General features: G+C 38.4%; 1 protein-coding gene across 1 annotated transcript in view; it reads right to left on the reverse strand.

Moving 5' to 3' along the window:
* Nucleotides 1–14,893, reverse strand: part of sgcd (sarcoglycan, delta (dystrophin-associated glycoprotein)) — a 483,273-nt gene extending 468,380 nt beyond the window's left edge. The window contains exon 1 of the mRNA XM_048543422.2: nt 14,373–14,893. The gene's annotated coding sequence lies outside the window, so the exon portion shown is untranslated. The remainder of the gene's footprint in view (nt 1–14,372) is intronic.
* Nucleotides 14,894–21,355: the final 6,462 nt, after the last annotated feature.

The following is a 21,355-nucleotide window of genomic DNA, read 5'->3' on the forward strand; positions in this document are numbered from 1 at the left end:
CTAGTTTTTTTTCTTGATTCCAAAATTATAATTGATTTCTAAGGTACTATTCTATATCAAGCTACAAAAACAAGTTAAAAGTAACAAAAATTGAAATACTCCTGACCAAAGTAATAATAAGAGTAATCACTACAAACGAAGAACTACAAGACCAATATTGAGATGAGAACCTACAGCAAAGAGTTAGTTGTTTTTGCATCTTTCACTACTTTCTCTCGCTGCTTAGCAACTCACAGACACCATCTCAATATCTTTGGTTTCTGCTGAAAGAATAAACAAACATTTGAATTGTGCATTTCTTCTGCTGGGCTGGAAGTCGTTTGAGGGAGCAAGGAGATTGGGGGAATGTTAAATTGAAAGGAGGAGAAGGAAGAGTAAGTGAGCACAAAGGAAATTTTGCAAGTATTTTGTATGCATCAAGGATGCAAGCTGAAGCTTGAGTGTCATCTCTCAGCTCTTCACACTATGTAGAACCACTTGCATAACACCTCTCAGCATACAGTAAGAGATTCGCAAGTCTCAATCCCCAGAAGGGAGATAATGTCCGCAAGCAACATTAAAACACGTTGCACTGCCGCTTTCCATGAACAGTTTGTACTTTCCAATAAACTATTTCACACTAAAAATTAAAATCAATAATGACAAGCCAGCCTGGTGGCTACAATGTTAAAGACTACATTTAAAAAGAAATGCTTGTTTCAGTGGTTAGTGTTCATGACACCCACAAAGGAATTGGCTGAGAGGAGTCGCTGAGCTTGATAATTCATCTATCTTGACATAACATGCAGAGTTGAAATGGTACAAATGCTAAAGCACCCCAGGGTTAATGGCTATATCTCTGCCGATGTTACTTCGGGTCCCTTCATACTGTCAGGATTAGTAATTCCCTGAGCTATCTCATGACTGAAGTTAGCAGATCAACAACATGAGCAGAAAGAAAAGATTTTAAAATTCACCACTGTTGCTTGAACATGTATTAACTTTTTTAAGCTGGTATTGTGATAACAAGATGCCTTATTTTAGAAACATGGGGATCTTTGTTTCACAGCTTAATAAAATATTATTGGTTTAATTGCAATAGAATTTAATCACAAATAGGCCAAACGAAATCAAATTATCTTCCAGAATAATCATGCTATGAACATGATGATTGCTGTTAAGAGAAATGAGCACTAACAAAGAAAAATAGATCGCAGCTGTGTTTCTAGATGTCTCTCCAGGGCCCTTTGTGAAGCAAAGCATCTACAAGCCAGATGGGGCAACCATACTATTACACCATAAATCTTGTTCAGTGTGACACTGATAAATCAGATGACTTTACAATAACGGGCCTGTGTCACCACCATAAGTCACTGATACATTAAAAAAATGTGTTGGCAGGATTTAATATTTTCCTTCATCAGTAATGAAACTTAATTGCAAAATCATAACCAGATTATCACAGGCATTTATTTCGGAGGGGAATTGGTGGAAATCTGGGAGCAACCTACCAAGTGTACGTTATTCTAGTGACTGGGAATCACGCAATGGGGAGACATCGCATTCCTGCCTCAAATAAAACATATTTTTTGAAACCAAAGAGGCAGATCTTAACAGTTCCTTCGCCTATGTTACTATCCATTCACTGCTTCTTAAGAACATAAGCACCATGAGGACACAGTGCTCCAGATACCATGTTACAATATTTTCATAAGTAGTTAAATTGAGTGGAAAATGAGACTCTAATTATGATTCACAACAATTGTTTGTAAGATCATAGCTGAATCAATTGTTTATTTTAAAATATGTTTAAATGGCATGAGCTATCATTATGAAAATAAAGTTTTCTCTTGAGCTGTCTGTTTTTAAAAAGAACAAAATTTATGGCTGTTATAGCTCTTCATGCACAAAGATAGAGTTATGGCTCATTTCGGATGCCTGGCATTCCAGTTTGAAGGTACACAAATGTATTATACAAAAAGCATGCATCATTACTGCAGAAGACATAGACTATTCAGTGAGACGTTTGCCATTTTCAACACTTGATGACTTCATAGGAGAATCAAAAGAACTGAATGCCAGCTCCTCCATCACCAGGACAGTTCTGCCTTTGGTGGTCACGCGGCATACCTGATTTACAGTTTGTACGTAATGGAGCTGTCAGAGAAGTAACTGACATGAAGGGCTATTGTTTTAAAAAATGAAACACACAAAAGTCATCAAACAAAATTAGTACAGGGATTTATAGATAACACTCCAATTAATTAGCTAGTTCCTTAAACATTCTTTTAAAACTAATAAACTTAGATCTTTTATAATAAATATTGCACCAGATCGTCATGCGACATTCTACATTTATCTAACGTATATCATACATTTAAAGGAGTTGACACAAATATCAGCTATTAAACATGATTTCAGCAGTCCATTTCATTTGACGTGTGCTGTACTTGCAGAGATTGAGTATAATAATCATCAGCAATATACTATCGAACTTAAGTGTATCATTTCATCTGGAGTTTATCATATGCATACAGCAAATGACACAGGGGCTTGTATAACCAGAAATCTTTGTGAGCATCAGCTTTGTGCTTTGTTGAGCGATCCAATCAAATCTTTCGAGGCCATCAGTCACTCTTTCTTGCAAATGTAATAACATTGTGCAAGATCAATTCATTAGCACATGTATATACCAATGTAATTTCATACTTCAGTGGCAATTAAAGGTCAACATTTCTCAATGCACCTCTTCTATTCCAAGCTACATTATATATTCCACAATCTAACTGTAAACATAATCCTGTGCAGCTTTGTGAATTTTGCACACATTACTTATGATAAAAGTCCAGAGCAGGAAATCAATAATCACAAGCAAATTCTTCCTCCCTCACTTTGTTTACTTTGATCCAATCTAAACAAATAATCTCAAATTTGTCAGATGTCGGGCTGTTTTTATTGTATTTTCCTCTGTGGCCTGCACTAAGAGCACACCAGTGGCCAATGGATTGTACAGATTATCCCTGCTCATTTTTGTGACAGTTCAAGGGGTGCATGGCTGGACATGCACTGATGTCATTCTTCTGCAAGTGCTCCCCCAGGTTGCAAATATTTTGACAGTTGACTTTTGTTCCAAGCCAGAAACAAGGCAGGCTGGAAACTGTAGCAAAGCAGATGGATAGATAGATAAAGACAAGCAGAGAAGGACACCAATGAACAGCAAAAATAAGCAAAAGAACAACAACAGCAAAAGCAACGCGTGATATATAATGAATACCAGCTAATTACACAAAACCCTCTCTAAACATTAACAGGTAGATCACTGCATCTGCCTTGAAGATCTGATACAGCATCAAGTGATAGTTCAACAGGTTTATGTGTAAAAATAAGCTTTCAGAGCCTTAATCCTTCTTCAGGTATGAGGAGTGAGACTCTGAAACCTTGTGTTTTCAGATAAACCTATTGGACTACAACCTGGTGTTGTGTGATTTCTGACCTTGTCCACCCCAGTCCAACAACTGCACCTCCACATTGAGGATCAGAAGCTCAGCTCAATTCGTAGCTCAGCTCAATGTGTAAAACACAATTTCAGCAGTTACTGCTCTCAGTTCCCAAAATCAAAGCAAGTCAAAGCAAACAGAGAGAATGATGAAGAAACTCAGCAGGACTGGCAGAATCTGTGGAGAGAGAAACAGTTAACAATTCAAGCCTGGTACGAGTCTTCTTCAGAAGGAAGTTGCACCTATTGATCAGTATATAAAAGGCTGCCTTGGTGAAATTTGTTTGGTAGCGCATTGTGAAATGATGTACAAACACCTTACAGCAACAGCTATAACAAGAGGAAGAAGAAAATGTTTCCAGACCTGGCGAGCCCTCAGTCAATGGCACTGTGTATAGTTTTAGTTCCTAATGGTAGTATTAAATCAAACTCACTTATAAATAGCTTTTGTCACAAGCTGCACATTATCATTTTCCTCTGGAACATTTTTCAAGGCAACAATCACATTGATAAAAGCTTCATTTTAGTAAAACTCATTTATCTCCTGTTAAACTGATGCAAGATTATGCTCGCTCTGTGTCATTGGGTTAAAGTGTTACAACTTTAACCTTCAGCCATCAACATTTCCTTCCTCATCTTTACTACAAGCTTGTTCAATAAATTAAAAATAACTCCTTTATTAAAAATATCCTCCCCTCCATCAAAAACTTTGACTGAGGCACCTTGTGTGTTACTAGTGCAAAAAATACATAAAACCACACATTCGATGTCTTTTACCATCTGATCATTTTATGTTCTTACTAAATGACTAAATTATGTAACAAACAATTGCTATCATAGACTTTATAACACAGCAAGAGGCTGTCCAGCTCAATCAGCCCTCAACATTTGAAATTATTTTGATCTCAAGGGCATCTGGGACAACAATATTCTCTTCCCACCCTGTCAAAAATAATACCTGCCCACAAATAATCATACACCCAACCAGGTTCATAATTCAAGGTAGTCCTTTATTCTTCAACCCTTCTGAAATATAATAAATTCTTTCATTTCACTACTTCTCAATCGGAGAATGCTAGCTCTGTGAAAAATAACTTGGACCTGTACCTTGATCAACATGTAATATGTACGATCAAAAGCCCTCTCTTTTCCAGGTCTTACTTTTGTCATAAATGTCGTGGTGACAAAGAAGTGATGCCTTTAGTTAATTATTTATTGTTGGCTATACGTATTCATAAAAAGAGAGAATCTATTAAAACTACTGTTCAGTCAGAACGGAACAGCCAGAGAGATCACTCCCATACACAGACACACACTACACCTAAACACATCCAATATCTACACATACTCCCATATACATATAAACACATCACCTGCATACATCCAACTCCTACATACACTTCCATACACAGATACGTATTTCACACATTCTACTTACTTGCACATAATGTAAATGATCTCTACATACACACGCTACCCAGGCACACAAGCACACACTCACATTCACACACAAAAACTTCACATACTTGTATACTTCACTCTCAGTTGACATACTTGACACACTCACATGCACACACTCATTCGTTAGACATGTTCTATCCACACACAGATACACATGTGCACAATCTCTTTCTCTCTCTCCACACATTTGAATTAGGAAACAAAATTCAGCCATTTGGTCCTTCAAGCCTGTTCCACCATTGCTGGTCTGTTTGCATTCCAAATTCTGCATTTCCAGCCATCCCTGAGAACCTTTCATTCCCTTACCTAATAAGGATCTATCTACCTCTGCCCTATATATATCCCATCACCCCACCTCCACTGCCATTAAAGGATTCCAAAGTTAAGCAATTCTATAAGAAAACATTTCTCCTTATCTCTAACATGAAAAGGCAATCCCTAATTTTAATCCCTAATTAATCCCTGGTTCTGCTCTCATCTACACGAATAAACATCCTTTCCACATTCACTTTGTCAAGAACATTTATGAACTTGTAAACTTCAATCACCCCTCACTCTTCTGAACTCTGGTGTAAGTGAACCTAGCTAGTCTAATCGTTCCTGATAAAACAAATGACTTGTTCCAAGAACCAATCAAGCAAGTATTCTCTTAACTGCCTATTAACATGTAAAGACATAAATGTTAAAAATGACATACGGATTAATCTCTGAATGGTGTGTAGAGAGCATCCAGTTGAATGTTGTGGCTGACACAGTTGTAGTTATCAATAGCAGTGGCACGAATTCCGATTCCTTTCAACTGTGAGTGAAATTCTTTTGTCTTGACTTATTTCGGCTATGGGTGACTGGCAGCACTTAAAATGAGAGACACTCTTTGTGCTTCCCTTAACCTGCAGCGTAGGGGTGATTAAATGAATGTTAATCTTTACTGACACTCTAGAGGTGGCACAGTGCCAAGTTTACCTCTAAAATGTAGAGTGCAATGTCTGCCATTTTTTGGAGCTCTGATCCATCATCATGTCACTTCTCATATACCCTTAACAGAATTTTTTTCCCAGTTCTACCTACATCCTTAGTACCAACAGGGATGAACACCACTGGAATCTCCCTTTCCCACTGCCGATTCTTCTCCAGTCAACAGCAGATGTCCGAAACCCTGTCACTAAACAGACAAGGCAGGCATCTAGACTCATGCTGCTTGCTGCTCAGAACAGTGTTGATTTCCCTCAGTGTACTGTCCCCTGCTACCACCACATTGTGGCTTGGTCTATATATTCAGTATACACACACTCCTTAAAGTCACATGTGTACACTCATTAGCAACCAAGCACATACATATTCAGCACGTACACTGGGTAGGCAAACCATATTGTGCATTCACACTCTGCATGTACTCATTCTATGTACACTCACCACATATTCCAATTCGTGTGTACATTATTAGAAAGCACCATTGACACATGGCTAATGTCCTCCTCTTCCTACACACCGAAAAACTGCATCAGAAATCAGTTACACACAATATGTCTTGCAGAATCACAACAAATTCAGGAATGAGCATCATTATTTAACTTCTAAATTAGATACAAAATTCAAACTAAATTTATATTGTGGATAAGTATATTCTCTCCTAGCTGTTCAATTCCTTTTGAAAATAAAATGATTTAATTAGCACCTTTCAATCTTAATGATAAAAAAATTGTTACTGTTATCATAAATATTGTATCTAACAGATGTGTGATATGTTTTCTAGTTCATATAAATAGCAAAAGAAGCACTCAGAAATGACACATAAGAATACGAACAAGAAGTCAGAGGAATTTGAAGTGTTACATGTAAAGGTCGTGCGAGAAAAATTATGCATTGACAAAGAATTAAATTTTTTAAATTGTATGTGTTTGTTATGTATAGACAACATATTCCAGTTGCTTAGTTTAGTTCTCTTTCCCATGAGTGGCAGTGCAGTTGTTAAAACAGTACTTCTAGAGCAGCATTAGGTTTCTGTAACGTGTAATTAAAGTGAATGTAGCTGGCAAAAACTCACAGGGTGCATTCTAATTTACTGAAATGTAAAACATTGTAGAAGTTATATTTGGATGTTAACCCAGGGACTCAATAATGCAGCAGATTTGTAATAAATAATTATACTGGTGAGCTTTTGCTGGTTCATGCCAGTTATTGTCTACAACTTTTTTATGGAATGCTCATCAATACTTAAATACCATGTTTTATTGTTAATTGAGGACTTCTAGTTTAAATATGATTAATTATGTCTATACCACAGTAGGTTTTATTGTGCAAAATGAACACTGAACTGAGTGTGACACTTACATTTAAGATGTGAGAATATAGAAGAGATTTCCCAAATGGTTCCGGTGATGGCCAAGTTTAGTTACAAGGTTAAGTTGATGAAGTTGAGACTGTTGGGAGCTTTAATGGAGATGTACAAGGTTATGACAGGTTGGGATTTGTTTGATAAAGTTAGCTGAGGGACACCAACTTAAAATTTTCTGTAAGGGGTGCATTGACAATGAGTGAAAACATTTTTTTTAAAAATGTACCAAGTGGTAATGACTTAGAAAATGCTGCCTGTTAAGATAATGAAAAAGACAGACAATTAATATTTAAAAAGAAAACTGGTTTGACACATATGAAATAAACTTACAGATTTACAAGAATAAAGTAATAAGATTGCTTGACAGAGAGCTGGTGTGAACGTGGAGGACTAAGTAACTTCCTTCTCTGCCATTATGCCTACATAGGAACAGTCATTGCTGTAAATTTATAAACAGAACTTTCTATTTTACTTAAGGCTTTTGTGGCATGTTGTTTCGTCAACTTGATATTTACATGAAATATCGGATAATTATGAGCCATTGTCTAAAAGTGAAGGGGCAAAAGTACAGCAACTTTGGCACAGACAATTAATTACCAATACAATTCAGCGGCACGGTGGCTCAATGGTCAGCACTGCAGCCTCACAGCGCCAGGGACCCGGGTTCGATTCCAGCCTCGGGTAACTGTCTGTGTGGAGTTTGCACATTCTCCCCATGTCTGTGTGGGTTTCCTCTGGGTGCTTCAGTTTCCTCCCACAGCCCAAAGATGTGCAGGCTAGGTGGATTGGCCGTGCTAAATTGCCCATAGTGTTCAGGGGTGTGTGTGGGTTATAGGGGGATGGGTCTGGGTGGGATGTTCCAAGGGGCAGAGTGGACTTGTTGGGCAGAAGGGCCTGTTTCCACACTGTAGGGAATCTAATCTAAACAATTAACACACTAGTAAAAACTTTGAAGATTACAGGAAATATTTGAAGTCAGGAACTTCCGCGTCAGCTTCAGGACTCTGATTGGGGTCAAATGGCAATCAGAAGCCTAGCACTGAATGGAGAACTGTCAGCCAACTGTCAGTTTTCTCCGAGATAATGGGAACTGCAGATGCTGGAGAATCCGAGATAACAAGGTGTGGAGCTGGATGAACACAGCAGGCCAAGCAGCACCTTAGTAGCAGGAAGGCTGACATTTCGGGCCTAGACCCTTCATCAGAAAATTTTTGTTTGGCTCATAATTATCCGATACTTCATGTAAATATCAAGGTGACGAAACAACATGCCACAAAAGCCTGAAGTAAAATAGAAGGTTCTGTTTATAAATTTACAGCAATGACTGTTCCTATGTAGGCATAATGGCAGAGAAGGAAGTTACTTAGTCCTCCATGTTCACACCAGCTCTCTGTCAAGCAATCTTATTACTTTATTCTTGTAAATCTGCAACTTTATTTCATATGTGTCAAACCAGTTTTCTTTTTAAGTATTAATTGTCTGCCTTTTTCATTATCCTAACAGGCAGCATTTTCTAAGCCATTACCACTTGGTACATTTTTTTAAAAAACGTTTTCACTCAGATCCTCCTTGCATCCCTTCCTGAAAATTTTAAGTTGGTGTCCCTCAGCTAACTTTATCAAACAAATTCCAACCTTGTCATAACCTTGTACATCTCCATTAAAGCTCCCAACAATCAGAAATTTTACTGATCAAGGGACTAGGCCCGAGACGTCAGCTTTCCTGCTCCTAAGATGCTGCCTCGCCTGCTGTGTTCATCCAGCTCCAGACCTTGTTATCTCTGTCAATTTTCTCCAGTTGGCCAATTAGCGGCCAGAGGTCCAGTTCACCAAATAACATAAGATACTGGGTGGGTGCTCAAAGCTTAATGGCCAAGGGACAATAGTCAGCTACTTTTTAAGCTAAGACAGAACACTTCTCTCCAACATTTTATTCACTCCAAAATTTAAAAATACTCTGTCCAGTTGAGCTGCCTTTGTGAAGAAGACAGCCCATTGCTGCTACTGATGCCAGGCCCATGATAAAGGCCTCAAAATATTGTTTCCCTGTTCTGCTTTAGTCATGTGGGCTGCTCTGTGCTGCTTCTAGGGGTTTAGAGTTAGGCAGCCTCTTACCACAGCCTTTAATCAGCTTTCATCAAGTTGCACCCATCCCGCTGCCAGGCAAATCAGTAGTCTTGGTCAGGAGTGCATGTAGCATCTGTGAGAAAAACTTAGTTCTCTGGTTTTCTGTAGTAAGATTATCAATCTAAAATGCTGTGCCAATTTTTTGCCAAGTTGGAAAGACTCCACAGTTTTCAAGAATGATTGGTGCTAAGTTCAAACAGAACCCATTTTGGCTATTGCCAGACCCATAATGAATGATCCATAACTTTATGAAGTAGACATAAACCTTCTTGAAAGGTGAATAAGGTTTGTTTAATTGTCATTGTCTGGAGGCTTTTAAATCTCCTGCTCACGAAATGTAAATAAAAAAATAAGGTTTAATGTGTCATTTTAAACAAAAACCTTCTGATGAACTGACTTGATTAACACCATCTGGTTTAAATCAAAAAGAAAACTCATTTTGCAGTTTCAATAAATTTATTTGCTAACATTTCCCCAAGGCCTATTATTAAGTCATTGTGAATGCCAGGCTGAATTTCAAAAGCAAGTTTTTCTTAACAAGGTATTTCAGCTCACAATTTGCTCGACAGCTTAATAGACTACAAAAGTAGAAGTTGTTTTCAATACTGTGCCTGGATAGAAGTTTGTTTGCATAAAAGATTAACACAGTTATATATAAAAGCTTCAAATGTGTTTTATTGAATGATTTTTTTTCACTATCCAAATGTACAAGAGTGAGCACTATATTTTCCTATTGGAAGCATTTTTTAAAATCTCCACAAGATTCCTGAGATCCTCCCATACTGTATACCAGGTAAGTGTCTACAGAAGTGATATGGAAGTATAAACGACATAGGATTGCAGGGTTAATGAAAGAACTTGGTGTGGTAAGGAATTCAGGGAATCTAGCAACATCTATAACAGTGAAAAGTGTCAAAGAACCAAGGTGGGCTTTCTAACCAGCCTGACTTGACACTAACCCACATTTATGGTCATGTAGGCTCTGCTCCTGGGGTTGAGGTACCTGGCTCATTCCAAAACCCTAATCCCTGCCTCCCCAGAACAAAACTTAGATGCAACAGTGCCCTTCACGCCTAGGCTGGTCTGCCACATCAGAAAATCTCTTGACTGGAACTACCAGCTAAACAACAAAAATACAGCTAGCAATCTTAAACACATTTGCCTAAACTGCTGAATGGGTTAAGCATCTTCCATTTTTATTATTGCAGCTTGTTAAATAATTTTATAATAGAGTCAAAAGGATGGTGTCATCAAGATCAGGCCAACACCACCAGCTAGGCTGCTAGAAGTAGAGCATATTTAGAAAGCAACATTTTCACAGTTAATTAATCACAAAGATGCATTATAAGAACCTACATTTATCTGGCTTATTGTTTAGAAACTAATCCATGAACTACATTATCCTTTCTTAGACTAACAAGTTTATTTTCAATCAAATTAAAACACAATGCTTGGCTTTGCACTTTTGACTATCATTTGTTTACGATTGGAGCTAAACAAGCAATGCTTTGCCTAAAACTAGTAATTATAAACCATGTTAAATTTGACTTTGGACATAAAGTTCAACAAAAAATTATTTTGCATCCTTCATAATATCTGCAGCATATAAATTAATGATTATATAAAACAGTTTAAATGCAGAACTTCAATCAGAACCACTGTTATGTTGCAGCATGGGATGGTCATTTTTCTATGGAAAAGAATTGGCTATAAATACTTTCAACAAATATTGTAAGGACTGTGAACTGGAACTGCTCAGAAGGTGTCAGTTTATCAGCACAGCCCGATCTTGAGATGTAAATGCATCAGCAGACGAAATGGTGCTCTGCAGATTCCAAACAATATCTGGATATTCAGGGGCACAACAAGCATTACAATACTGAAAAACTCATCTGATCTCTACTGGCATTCACAAAGAGATTTTTAGAAATTAGCACACAGATAGCAAAATCAGGCCCCATAAAAAGCAACAAAAGAAGAAGAATTTCTGCCTTGATGTTTGAATAGGTAGCAGAACAATTTTATCATATTTTATCGAGAAAGCTCATCCCAAGGTCAGTATTTTACAATTTGTTTGTTAGCATACATAAACAATGTTTTTTTTCTCCCTGATACTAGCTATACTTCACATTTGCTCACAATCACAGTAACTTACATTTATATAGCACCTTTAATATCTGAAAAAGCTCCTTAGAATTTCACAAGAGAATATTTTACAAACAAGCAATAGCTAGCCAATGCAGGAGGATAGGTGACTAAAAACTAACTGGAAAGATTTTAAGGCGCATCTTAAAGGAGAACAGAATGAAGAAATATGTTAGAGCTTTTGTAGAGGAAATTCCTTAGGGATTAGGCAGCTGAATAGATAGTCATAAACAATGCAGCGATAAAATTCAGAAATGTTCAGAAGGCCAGAACTGGATGTTCTCAAAGGTCACATATTCTCTGAAGTTTAAAAGAATGAGAGATAATATCGTTGAAATGTGCAAAATTCTGAAGGAGTTTGATAGGATAGATGCTGAGAAGTTGTTTCCATTGGTCAAGGGATTGAAAACATGGGAGCAGTGTCAGGATAAAAGCCCAGTTAATTACGATGAAGTTGAAGAGGAATTATATCACTCAAAAGGATGTGAATCTTTGGAATGTTCTATCTAAAAGGTAGATGATACTCTACTGTTGAATACATTTAAGGCTGCAGTAGACACATTATTGGTCTGTCAGGAATCAAGGGATATGAGGAGTGGCAGGAAACTGGATTTGAAATTCAATATCAGCCATGATCACAACGAATGGCAGAGCAGGTAGAATAGGCCAAATAGTCCACTCCTCTGGCTTCTTCTGATCTTATGTTCTTGTGGATTTAGAGTGAGTAAATACTGCAAATGTAGCAAAGAGCAGTCTACACATTAAACTAAGTGTCATCTCACCTAACTTCAACTTGGCCTGTCTTCAGAAATATTAAAAGAGCATATATGTGCAGGATAACCCAACATCTTCTCTGTCATTTTTACTGAGCCTCATTGTTTAAAAAACAACTAAACATAAATTCTCCAATGCTTATATCCAAAGTCACCATTCTCTGGGTTACTGGCCCAATAACCTAAGTTCTGCAGCACTGAACTTAAAAACTTAGTCCTGTATAAATGGTCAATCGATAGTTCCAATTTTATTCAAGAGGGGGTGCTGTAACAGCACTAAATGAGCACAATGGCAACCAGGCCAGTTGCATAGGTGAATTTGTTACGACTGTGGCAGAGATGAACTTATTACATCCATGCACCCATCCCTCCTGCGGACAGTTGCTTTTTTAAAAAAAAACTTGAGCTACTTTGCGCGAAACAACTTCAAACACATTCAATTGGGATAGATGGATCCTGAACACCACCATTTTTTTAAATTGCTGCAAATTCAGGAATTGAATTACGTCTCAACATCATACTCCAATTAACCTCTGCCTACCAACTTTGTCTCATCTGATGAATAACTTGATCTTAAGTCCCCATGTACAATACCATTGATATATGAGTTAATTATGATATTAATCTTCACCCTCAGATTGGTTCTATTTTACACCAGGGCAGTTGGTACCAATCACAAATTCTGTCCTTTTTAATCTATTATACCTTTGAGTTTATATTGCTGTTGCAACACAAATATCAAATCTTACAGTTATTTGGGAAGCAGAGAAGTACCAATGATTGAAGCATAGGAGTCTCTGCAGTACAAGCTGAGAGACTAATGAGCACAAAACTGTTTCCACGACATTCCCACTGGGAGGAAGGTAAAATTCAGTTTAACTGGTTCATGTCAACACTTTCTATTAGAAATGTGGACATGAAAAATTATAATGGGAAAAAGGTGATAACTGGGACTAAAGCGCAGGCCGTATCATTCAACTGGCAAGTTTACAGAACAGCAAAATGTAATTGCAAGAGATAGTAACAATTGTTATACTATATTCACAGGAATAATGAGATTCAACACAACACTTTTTGTTCCAAAAGGTCAAGATCAGCACTTAAGTCATTTCAAAGTCTATATTTTAAAATAATTAAATTTGGCTTTAAAATGTTCAATGTCAGAGTTTTCAACAAGACTGGGACCTGCTCAAACCCCAAGACATGTAATTAGATATGCATTATGGCATTTTAAAGCTTTAAATAATTGTATCACTACATTTTTTTCAAACTTGGAGTGGAAGGGAAAAATAATTGTATGATAAAGGGACATATTGTACCAAATATTCATAGCCAACAGTCATGGCATGTCATGATAGCCTGTTTTAGAGTTATCATAGGTGCGTCTACCCCTTGCTGTAGGGAAGACTGTTTGCCTTTTGAGATGGACATTAAAAATTATTTGAGAATCCTCTTAAATGGCCCAACGCTAGCACTGTAGCAGGCAGATCCTTCTGAAGTACAGTGCTCTCAATGGAACATCCCACAAATCACAGCCTTGCTTATTTAGCTCCATCCTCTCTGTTCTCTCTCTCACACACACATACATACACAACAAACATTTGTGTCACACTTATGCACCTTTAGGTGAAAGAATCAAATAATGAGCATTTCTACATAACTATTGCGACATTTTAATGCCAAATGAAATAAATACAAAAACCTTGAAGAAATAGGGCAGTCACCTTGGACCTCAAAACAGACCAATGCTAAATAACTTGTCTGTGTTTTTTCTAGCATGAGTTAATTATAAATGTACATTGGTCCAATTTCCTTTAACTGAAGTGGGGTGTGGGGCAGGGGGTGTTGGTGGTACAGAGAGCCCTCATCACCAATCTCAAAGGATGCTCTAATGCAAAACAAACCCCAACTGACTCGTTAACCTTAAATACTGTATTCGTGGTACTGCTAGAGAGGTCCAAACACATATCATTGATAATAAACATAGTCATATAGGTGGTGTAAAGACTCACACGTCAATCTCAGAAAACACAGCTTTGGTACTGGTTCCAACCTACCTCTGAACAGTGGCCAGAGAGATTAAAAAAAACAGTAGTCCACACAACTCAAGTATGCAATTGATTGTAGGGGTGAGAGCTAGCAACACAGACTCCAGCTCATGAATACAGTAAATTCCATGAGCCACAGTTCAGCTGAGATCCCACGCCTCCAGTGGTTACAGGAATTTTTTTTAAAGAAAAAATCAGGAGGTTCCTCTTCTCTCTGCTCTCCCCGTATTCAGCTACAGTAAACCCACAGGTCTGAAAACGGGTTGACGCACGCCGCTGTACAAAATCCCAAGGCGACAGTCCCTGTGTTTCTCGGTGGCTCTGACTCTGAAGAGGTTCCAGCAGACATCACCAGCAATGAACGGGTCCCTAACACCAGAGCAAATCCAGGAGGGGACTTCCAGCTCCCTGCACAGACATCTTCGCCCTCTGACAGCAGATCAGAAAGAAATTAACAAATCCCTGCAGGTCTCCTTTTCATGTACATGCCGAGCAGCAGGAAATCCAAGCAGACGCTTGCAATCACCTTTCTGAAATTAGAGAGAGAAAAAAATGCTGGTTGGGGGAGTGGTGTTTATTTTAGCGCAGTTACTGCGCGGTCTCAAAAATCCTGAAGAGGATAAAAGAGACAGAGGCGAACATAGAGCACGATTAACACTAAAGAAGGGTATGCTGCCAAGTGTCCCACACTGTGACCAGTACACGATTCGCTTTCATCAAAGGAGCCCGGTGTATTTTAAATATTTATGGAAGTTTTCCTCTCTCTGCTGTGCACCTTTTGCGATCAGTTAAGTTTGCACAGCTCACGACACGGTGCAGTTCATTCTGCCCCTTCCAACTCCTCCCTCTCAGACCGGCCCTCTCTCCCTATCCTCACTTTATCTATCATCCTTCCACCACAACTATCTCCCTGTGTTCCGCTCGCTTATATGTTATATATATATATCCCTCCACAGACGCCTCCTTATCCCCCTTCTGTTCTCCCTACCCTCAGTGTTTGTCCTTCATCCTACCCCATTATACTATCTTCCATTCCTCTCCTGCTTTTCTCCCCTCACTCCACGTTCATTCCCCTTGTCCCTCTCCTAGACCCTCTTGCCCCACTCCTTTCTCACCATCCCTGTCTCCCTATCTCCCTTGTCCGACCCCTCTCCCCAAGGTATCTCCCTGATGCCCCAAACCCCTTTCTCTCCCTCAGTAACACGTGCACTTCTCTCGATATCCTCATGTCCTATTCCCCCTCTCTGTACCTCACCCTTTTCTCTATTCTCTTACTTCTGACTCTCTGTCATTACTGCTTTTACGTATGTAAATCTCTCCAACTTTCTTCTTTTTCTGCTTTGATTATGCTTCTGTAGGATATGGAACAAACCATTTAGTACTGAGATGGGGAGAATTGTCATCACTCAGCAAGTGGTGAGCACAAAGAGTTCCTACGACAGAAAGTGCTTGAGATGAAAATATTGCATGATTTTAAGAAGGGGTTGGATATAGTACTTGGGGCTAAAGGGTTCAAAGGATATGGAGAAATCAGAGGCAGGCCATTGAATTGAAATATCAGCCATGATTATAATGAATGGTGGAGTGGGCTTGGAATTCTGAATGGTCTGCACCTTTTCCTATTTCCCATGTTTCTATTCCCTGTATGCCCCACCTTTCTGTACCCACAATATCTCTTCATCCACTATTCTGTGCATGCTTGTAGCTTGAACTGTCTACCCCTGTCCATAGATGGTTAACTCTGCTGTACCTCTCTCATTCTCACTCTACTTCACACCCTGTGCCTCCTTCTTCCTTATCACAATCTCCCTGGCGTCTTTCTTTTCCTCACACCTCATAATGCACCAACTGAGCCACCATCTGCACCTGCATTGAGTATAGGATCTGAGAGGTCATGTTGCAGCTGTACAGGACATTGGTTAGGCCACTTTTGGAACACTCCATTCAATCCTGATCTCCCTGCTATAGGAAGGATGTTGTGAAACTTGAAATCATTCTGAAAAGATTCAAAAGGATGTTGCCAGCATTGGAGGGTTTGTGCTGCATGAAAAGGCTAAATAGACTGAGGATGTCTTGGAGCATTGGAAGCTGAGGGGTGACCATATAGACGTTCATAAAAGCATTAGAGGCATGGAGAGGATGAATAGCAAAGGTCTTTTCACCAGGGTAGGGGAATCCAAAACTAGAGGGCATAGGTTTAAGGTGAGAGGGGAAAAATTTAAAAGGGGCCTAAGGGGCAACTTTTTCATGCAGAGGGTGGTACGTGTATGGAATGATCTGCCAGAGGAAGTGATGAAGGCTAGTACAACTACAATATTTAAAAGGCATCTGGATGGGTACATGAATAGTAACGGTTCAGAGGGACATGGGCCAAATGCTGGCAAATTTAAGATTAATTTAGGATATCTGGTCAGCATAGACAAGTTGGACTGAAGGGTCTGTTTCCATGTTGAAAAATTTGATGACTTTATGATTCTATCACTCCTGTTCTCTCATTCTTTTTTTGCCCAGCTGTTTATCCCTTCATGTACCAAGCATTCTCAAATATTTGGTCACCTTTCAATTGCTTTTTGATTTCAGTTTTTGAAATTGACTAAGAAGCTAAGCAAAGCAAAATACAGCGATTAACATTATTCATATGATATCTTGATCTCACAAATGAATCATTTGCAGAAATGGATGGAAATTCACCAATTCCTCTATTCCTCATCAGATTTTATTTTATTTCTCTGTGTAGCTATAGAGGTTACCCTAAAGTATACTCGAGACACAATACCGAGGAGCCCTCTCAAGTTCATAACCGGGCTGACTATTGTAAAAAATGTAACACCTGCTTATACATACTGCATAGTCTCCAATGGCATTGCACAATGGAAGTGAAAATGGTGCAATTTTCAGCTGGAGTAGAATTAGCAAACAAGTACAATCAGTTACAGGTAGAGACAAAAACAGTGTTAAAGCAAGGTGGGTGGAGGGAAGAGTAGCTGCTGGAGACAGAGGACACAGTTAGAGAAGGGAGATATGATCGAGAGTCCAAAGATATGATGGGAGAGTTAGAATTAAAATTTAACGACCAAAAATGTATGAAATGATGAGTGGATTATCCTCCTTGTGAGTTGTATCTATATATATAAAGTATGTATGCAGCAGCCTTCAATCACAACTTTATAATAAGCCTCTTGCATCAGATAGGATGAACTAGGGCAGACAGTAAGCAGCTAAAGGTCGCACAACGGGAGGAGGAATAGCTATGCTTAATAAATGTAAATATAAAGAGTTAGTAAAACTAACCTCTGCCAAAATGGCTGACACTGCGGAAATTGAAAAAAATCTGCCCTGCAGAGCCACCTGGTGGTCAAAGTGTGGAATGGCATCATATTGTGTTATTGAACATCACAGATGGACGCATAACAATTGAAAATTGTATTAAGCCATTATTAGCTACGCAGGTTTAATCGCAGAAAGCTTGTCAACAGAATGTGGTGAGAGATATACTGACTTTAATATGATTCTATATTAAAATGGGCTGTTTCATTTCTCAGGTGCATTTCATCTCCAAGGAAGTATTTAGTTCAATTATGATCATTATCTATACAATAATTATTAAATCTACTTGTATGTTTTATTTAGATCTCCTCTCAAACAAAGTACTATGGAAATCTTCAGGTCATTTCATAGTAGCATAAAAGATACCCACAAGGAAGTATTTTGATAGATCAGCTCCAACCACCAATTATATTGCATCTCGATCAGCAACATAGCACTTACTTCTTTAAACTTATTGTACATTGATTGCTACATTATGGTAAGTATTTCCATAAGTCTATTACTGTTAATATAAAAATAAAAACTTCTGGTTTACTTTAAATAACATTTCTGATTCCAGTTGTGATGATGCAAGCCCTGGGAAACATACATCAAAAGATCTTCTGAAGTCCCTTAAAATATGTTTCATGTCATGTCCCAATAAATCCCTTTACCTGGAATTGATTCATAGATAATATACAGTCGTAATTTGTAAGTTCAGCCTTCAGTAATTTTATTATCAGACAGATCATCCTTGTGCACCAGTAAACAGCATTTTTTAAATAATCATATCTGTGAAAACAGTGCAAATCTGTCCAGCATTAATACTGTCTGCATTAAAAAGTAAATGTGTTTCTTTAGAATTTGTGATCAGAAAACATGATTAATAACAAGCATTAATATCACCCACTATTAACCACTGTTTTACTTGGTGTATGCTCCCCCGTTCTCCACTATCGACTTCCACGCCACACTCACCCCCCAAATCCCACCGCTCTACCTTACATTGTTGCTACATGTTTTACCTATCACGATAAACTTCCAGACACTATTTTTTTTCTGATTACATCTTTACATGCTGAATCAGCTCTAATTATTTCCTACTTGCTGTACCTGGTCTGATAACCTCTCTACAGATTCTATCCACTCTGACAGCAAAGCACAAAATCAGATTGCTGCCAACAGGCTTATAAAGTAACACTGTATTGTTGGGAAACCAACTTGAGCACTTATCAAGCGAGGTCAGAATGGCACAGCTGGAAAGGAATTTATTTTGTCTAACTGACAGGGGTCACAAAATGTTAGTGAAAATTAATATCTGATTTGTTATTACCCTTCTCCCAACTACAATAAAAATATTTTTATTCTCTCTGCTTCTTTCATGCCTGCCTGCTCATATACTGCTCCAGGCCGCAAGGACAAACTGTTCTAAGGCTTTCAAACCTAATACTTAAAGATGAAAGACAGCTGAATGGATTTCCTCCTTATTCATCTCCCTCATTCTTTATTGAGTCCAACATGCTATTGTTTGATATATGGATATCAGCTTTTTAACATCCACCAGAGTTTTTCCTTTAGTCTAATATAAACACACAGACCAGATGATGACCTTCTTAACCCAAAGACAACATCCTGATTGCTTACTTTAATTTCCAACTCAGCTTTCATATTTCATCGTGGAATTTTTTTTAGTCTCCTTTGTCCAAAGTCTGTGCAGTAGGTTTCCTCTTGTGAATCTTGCATCCTGGTCTCACACTACTTATATTTTCGCTTTGAACCTGAGATTGTTATTACAGTTCTTTTTCAACATATCAGGTAACTTTGAAGATGTCAAGGCACATTCTTTTCTACATGAGTAATTGATAGTCCCATCACATCTTCCATGTATAATTTGATAAAGGAAACCCAAAGTCTACAAATTCATCCAACTTATTTATAAATCATTGACAAAGTTCTTCAAACAGATCTTGCTTTGACTTCATTATGGTCCCTTCCATGTCCGAAAACTACACATTCAGCGACAAACGCAGCATGCAAGAATCTCCTTGTCAGGATTGCTTGTACTCCTGGTTACATTCATTACTCAGTTCTGGAACGGCTGGGACCACTCAGTTGCTGGCTTATCAGATTGGCTAGAAGCTCTGGACGGCTGGACTTCCTTTCCCTGATCCCTCTCCCAGCTTGTTAAGATTGCCCTCTGTGTTTATCACTATGGAGTAGACTTTTATAAAGTCACTTGGCTTTAGGTTGACTTTGCTATTAGGGATGGGCAACACAGCACCCCCTCCTCCCAGCGTCATCACCCATTGAACCCTCCCAACTTTTCCATACCAGTTCTGAAGAAGAAATAATACTAGACTTGAAACGTTAACTTTTCTCTCTCCACAGCTGTGCCAGACTTATTACGTTTCTCCATTGAGATCTGTATTGGTTTTCCAGCTTAGTATTTTAACATTTGATCTGCATTTTGGAATTCCTCTTTTGGGGATGGCCCCTGCACTGAATGCTAAAATCAGAAAATATGCATATATAAATATGTCACTAATATTTAACAGTAAGTATACTGCATTTGAATCTTGAGTTAGTGTCATAGAGTCATAGAGATGTTTAAACAGAAACAGACCCTTCAGTCCAACTTATCCATGCTGACCAAATATCCTAAATTAAGCTAGAACTATTTGCCAACATTTGATCCATAACCTTCTAAATCCTTACTATTCATATACCCATCCAGATGCCTTTTAAATGTTGAAATTATACCAGCCTTCACCACTTCCTCTGGCAATTCATTCCATAAATGCACCACCCTCTGCTGAAAATGTTGCCCCTCAGATCCCTTTTAAATCTGTAATCTCACCTTAAACCTCTGCTCTCACGATTTGGACTGCCTGACCCTGGGGAAAAGACCTTGACTATTCATCCTATCCAGGCCACTCATGCTTTTATAAACTTATATAAGGCCTCCACTCAGTCTCCGATGCCCCAGAGAAAATAGCCCCAGCCTATTCAGCCTCTCTTTATAGCTCAAACCCTCCAACCCTCTTCAAATATTTAGCTAAATCAGTTTCAATGAATTTATATTGACAAATATTTACTATTAGGTATTCTGGGGGATGTTGTTATGGCAGATGAGAGTGTGCACCTTCGTTTTTAAATTCTGTATTAAAACTCTTGCATTTGAATTGCATTTAATAGTCCATAGTTAATATTTTAATTGTATTCTCAAAAAGTCTCATATCTCCTTGACTTGGAAATTAGCACCATCTACTTGTCATCATTGGTTCAGAAACATTGATGTCCCTACCTAACAGCAGTGTGGCTGTAGTTTCACCACTCAGACAACAATAGTCCAAGAAGGTTGCTCACCATCACCTTCTCCAATGCAGTTATAAATGGGCAACAGTTGCTGACCTGGCTCACATAAGACATCGCTACTAGGCTGGCTCTGTGACAGATGGTGAGGGAACCAACAAGAAGGAAAAACATACTTGACCTCATCATTACCAATCTGCAGACACATCTGTCCATGGCAGTATCAATAAGAGCGATCACCACACAGTCTTTTGGGAGACAAAATCCCACCTTCACATTGAGAATAATCTCCATTGTCTCGTGTGGCACTACCACTGTGCTAAATGGGACAGACTTAGGACAGATCTAGCAACTCAAGACTGGGCATCCTTATG

Source organism: Stegostoma tigrinum, chromosome 13 (assembly GCF_030684315.1).
Source record: "Stegostoma tigrinum isolate sSteTig4 chromosome 13, sSteTig4.hap1, whole genome shotgun sequence".
In the NCBI taxonomy this organism is placed as follows: domain Eukaryota; kingdom Metazoa; phylum Chordata; class Chondrichthyes; order Orectolobiformes; family Stegostomatidae; genus Stegostoma; species Stegostoma tigrinum.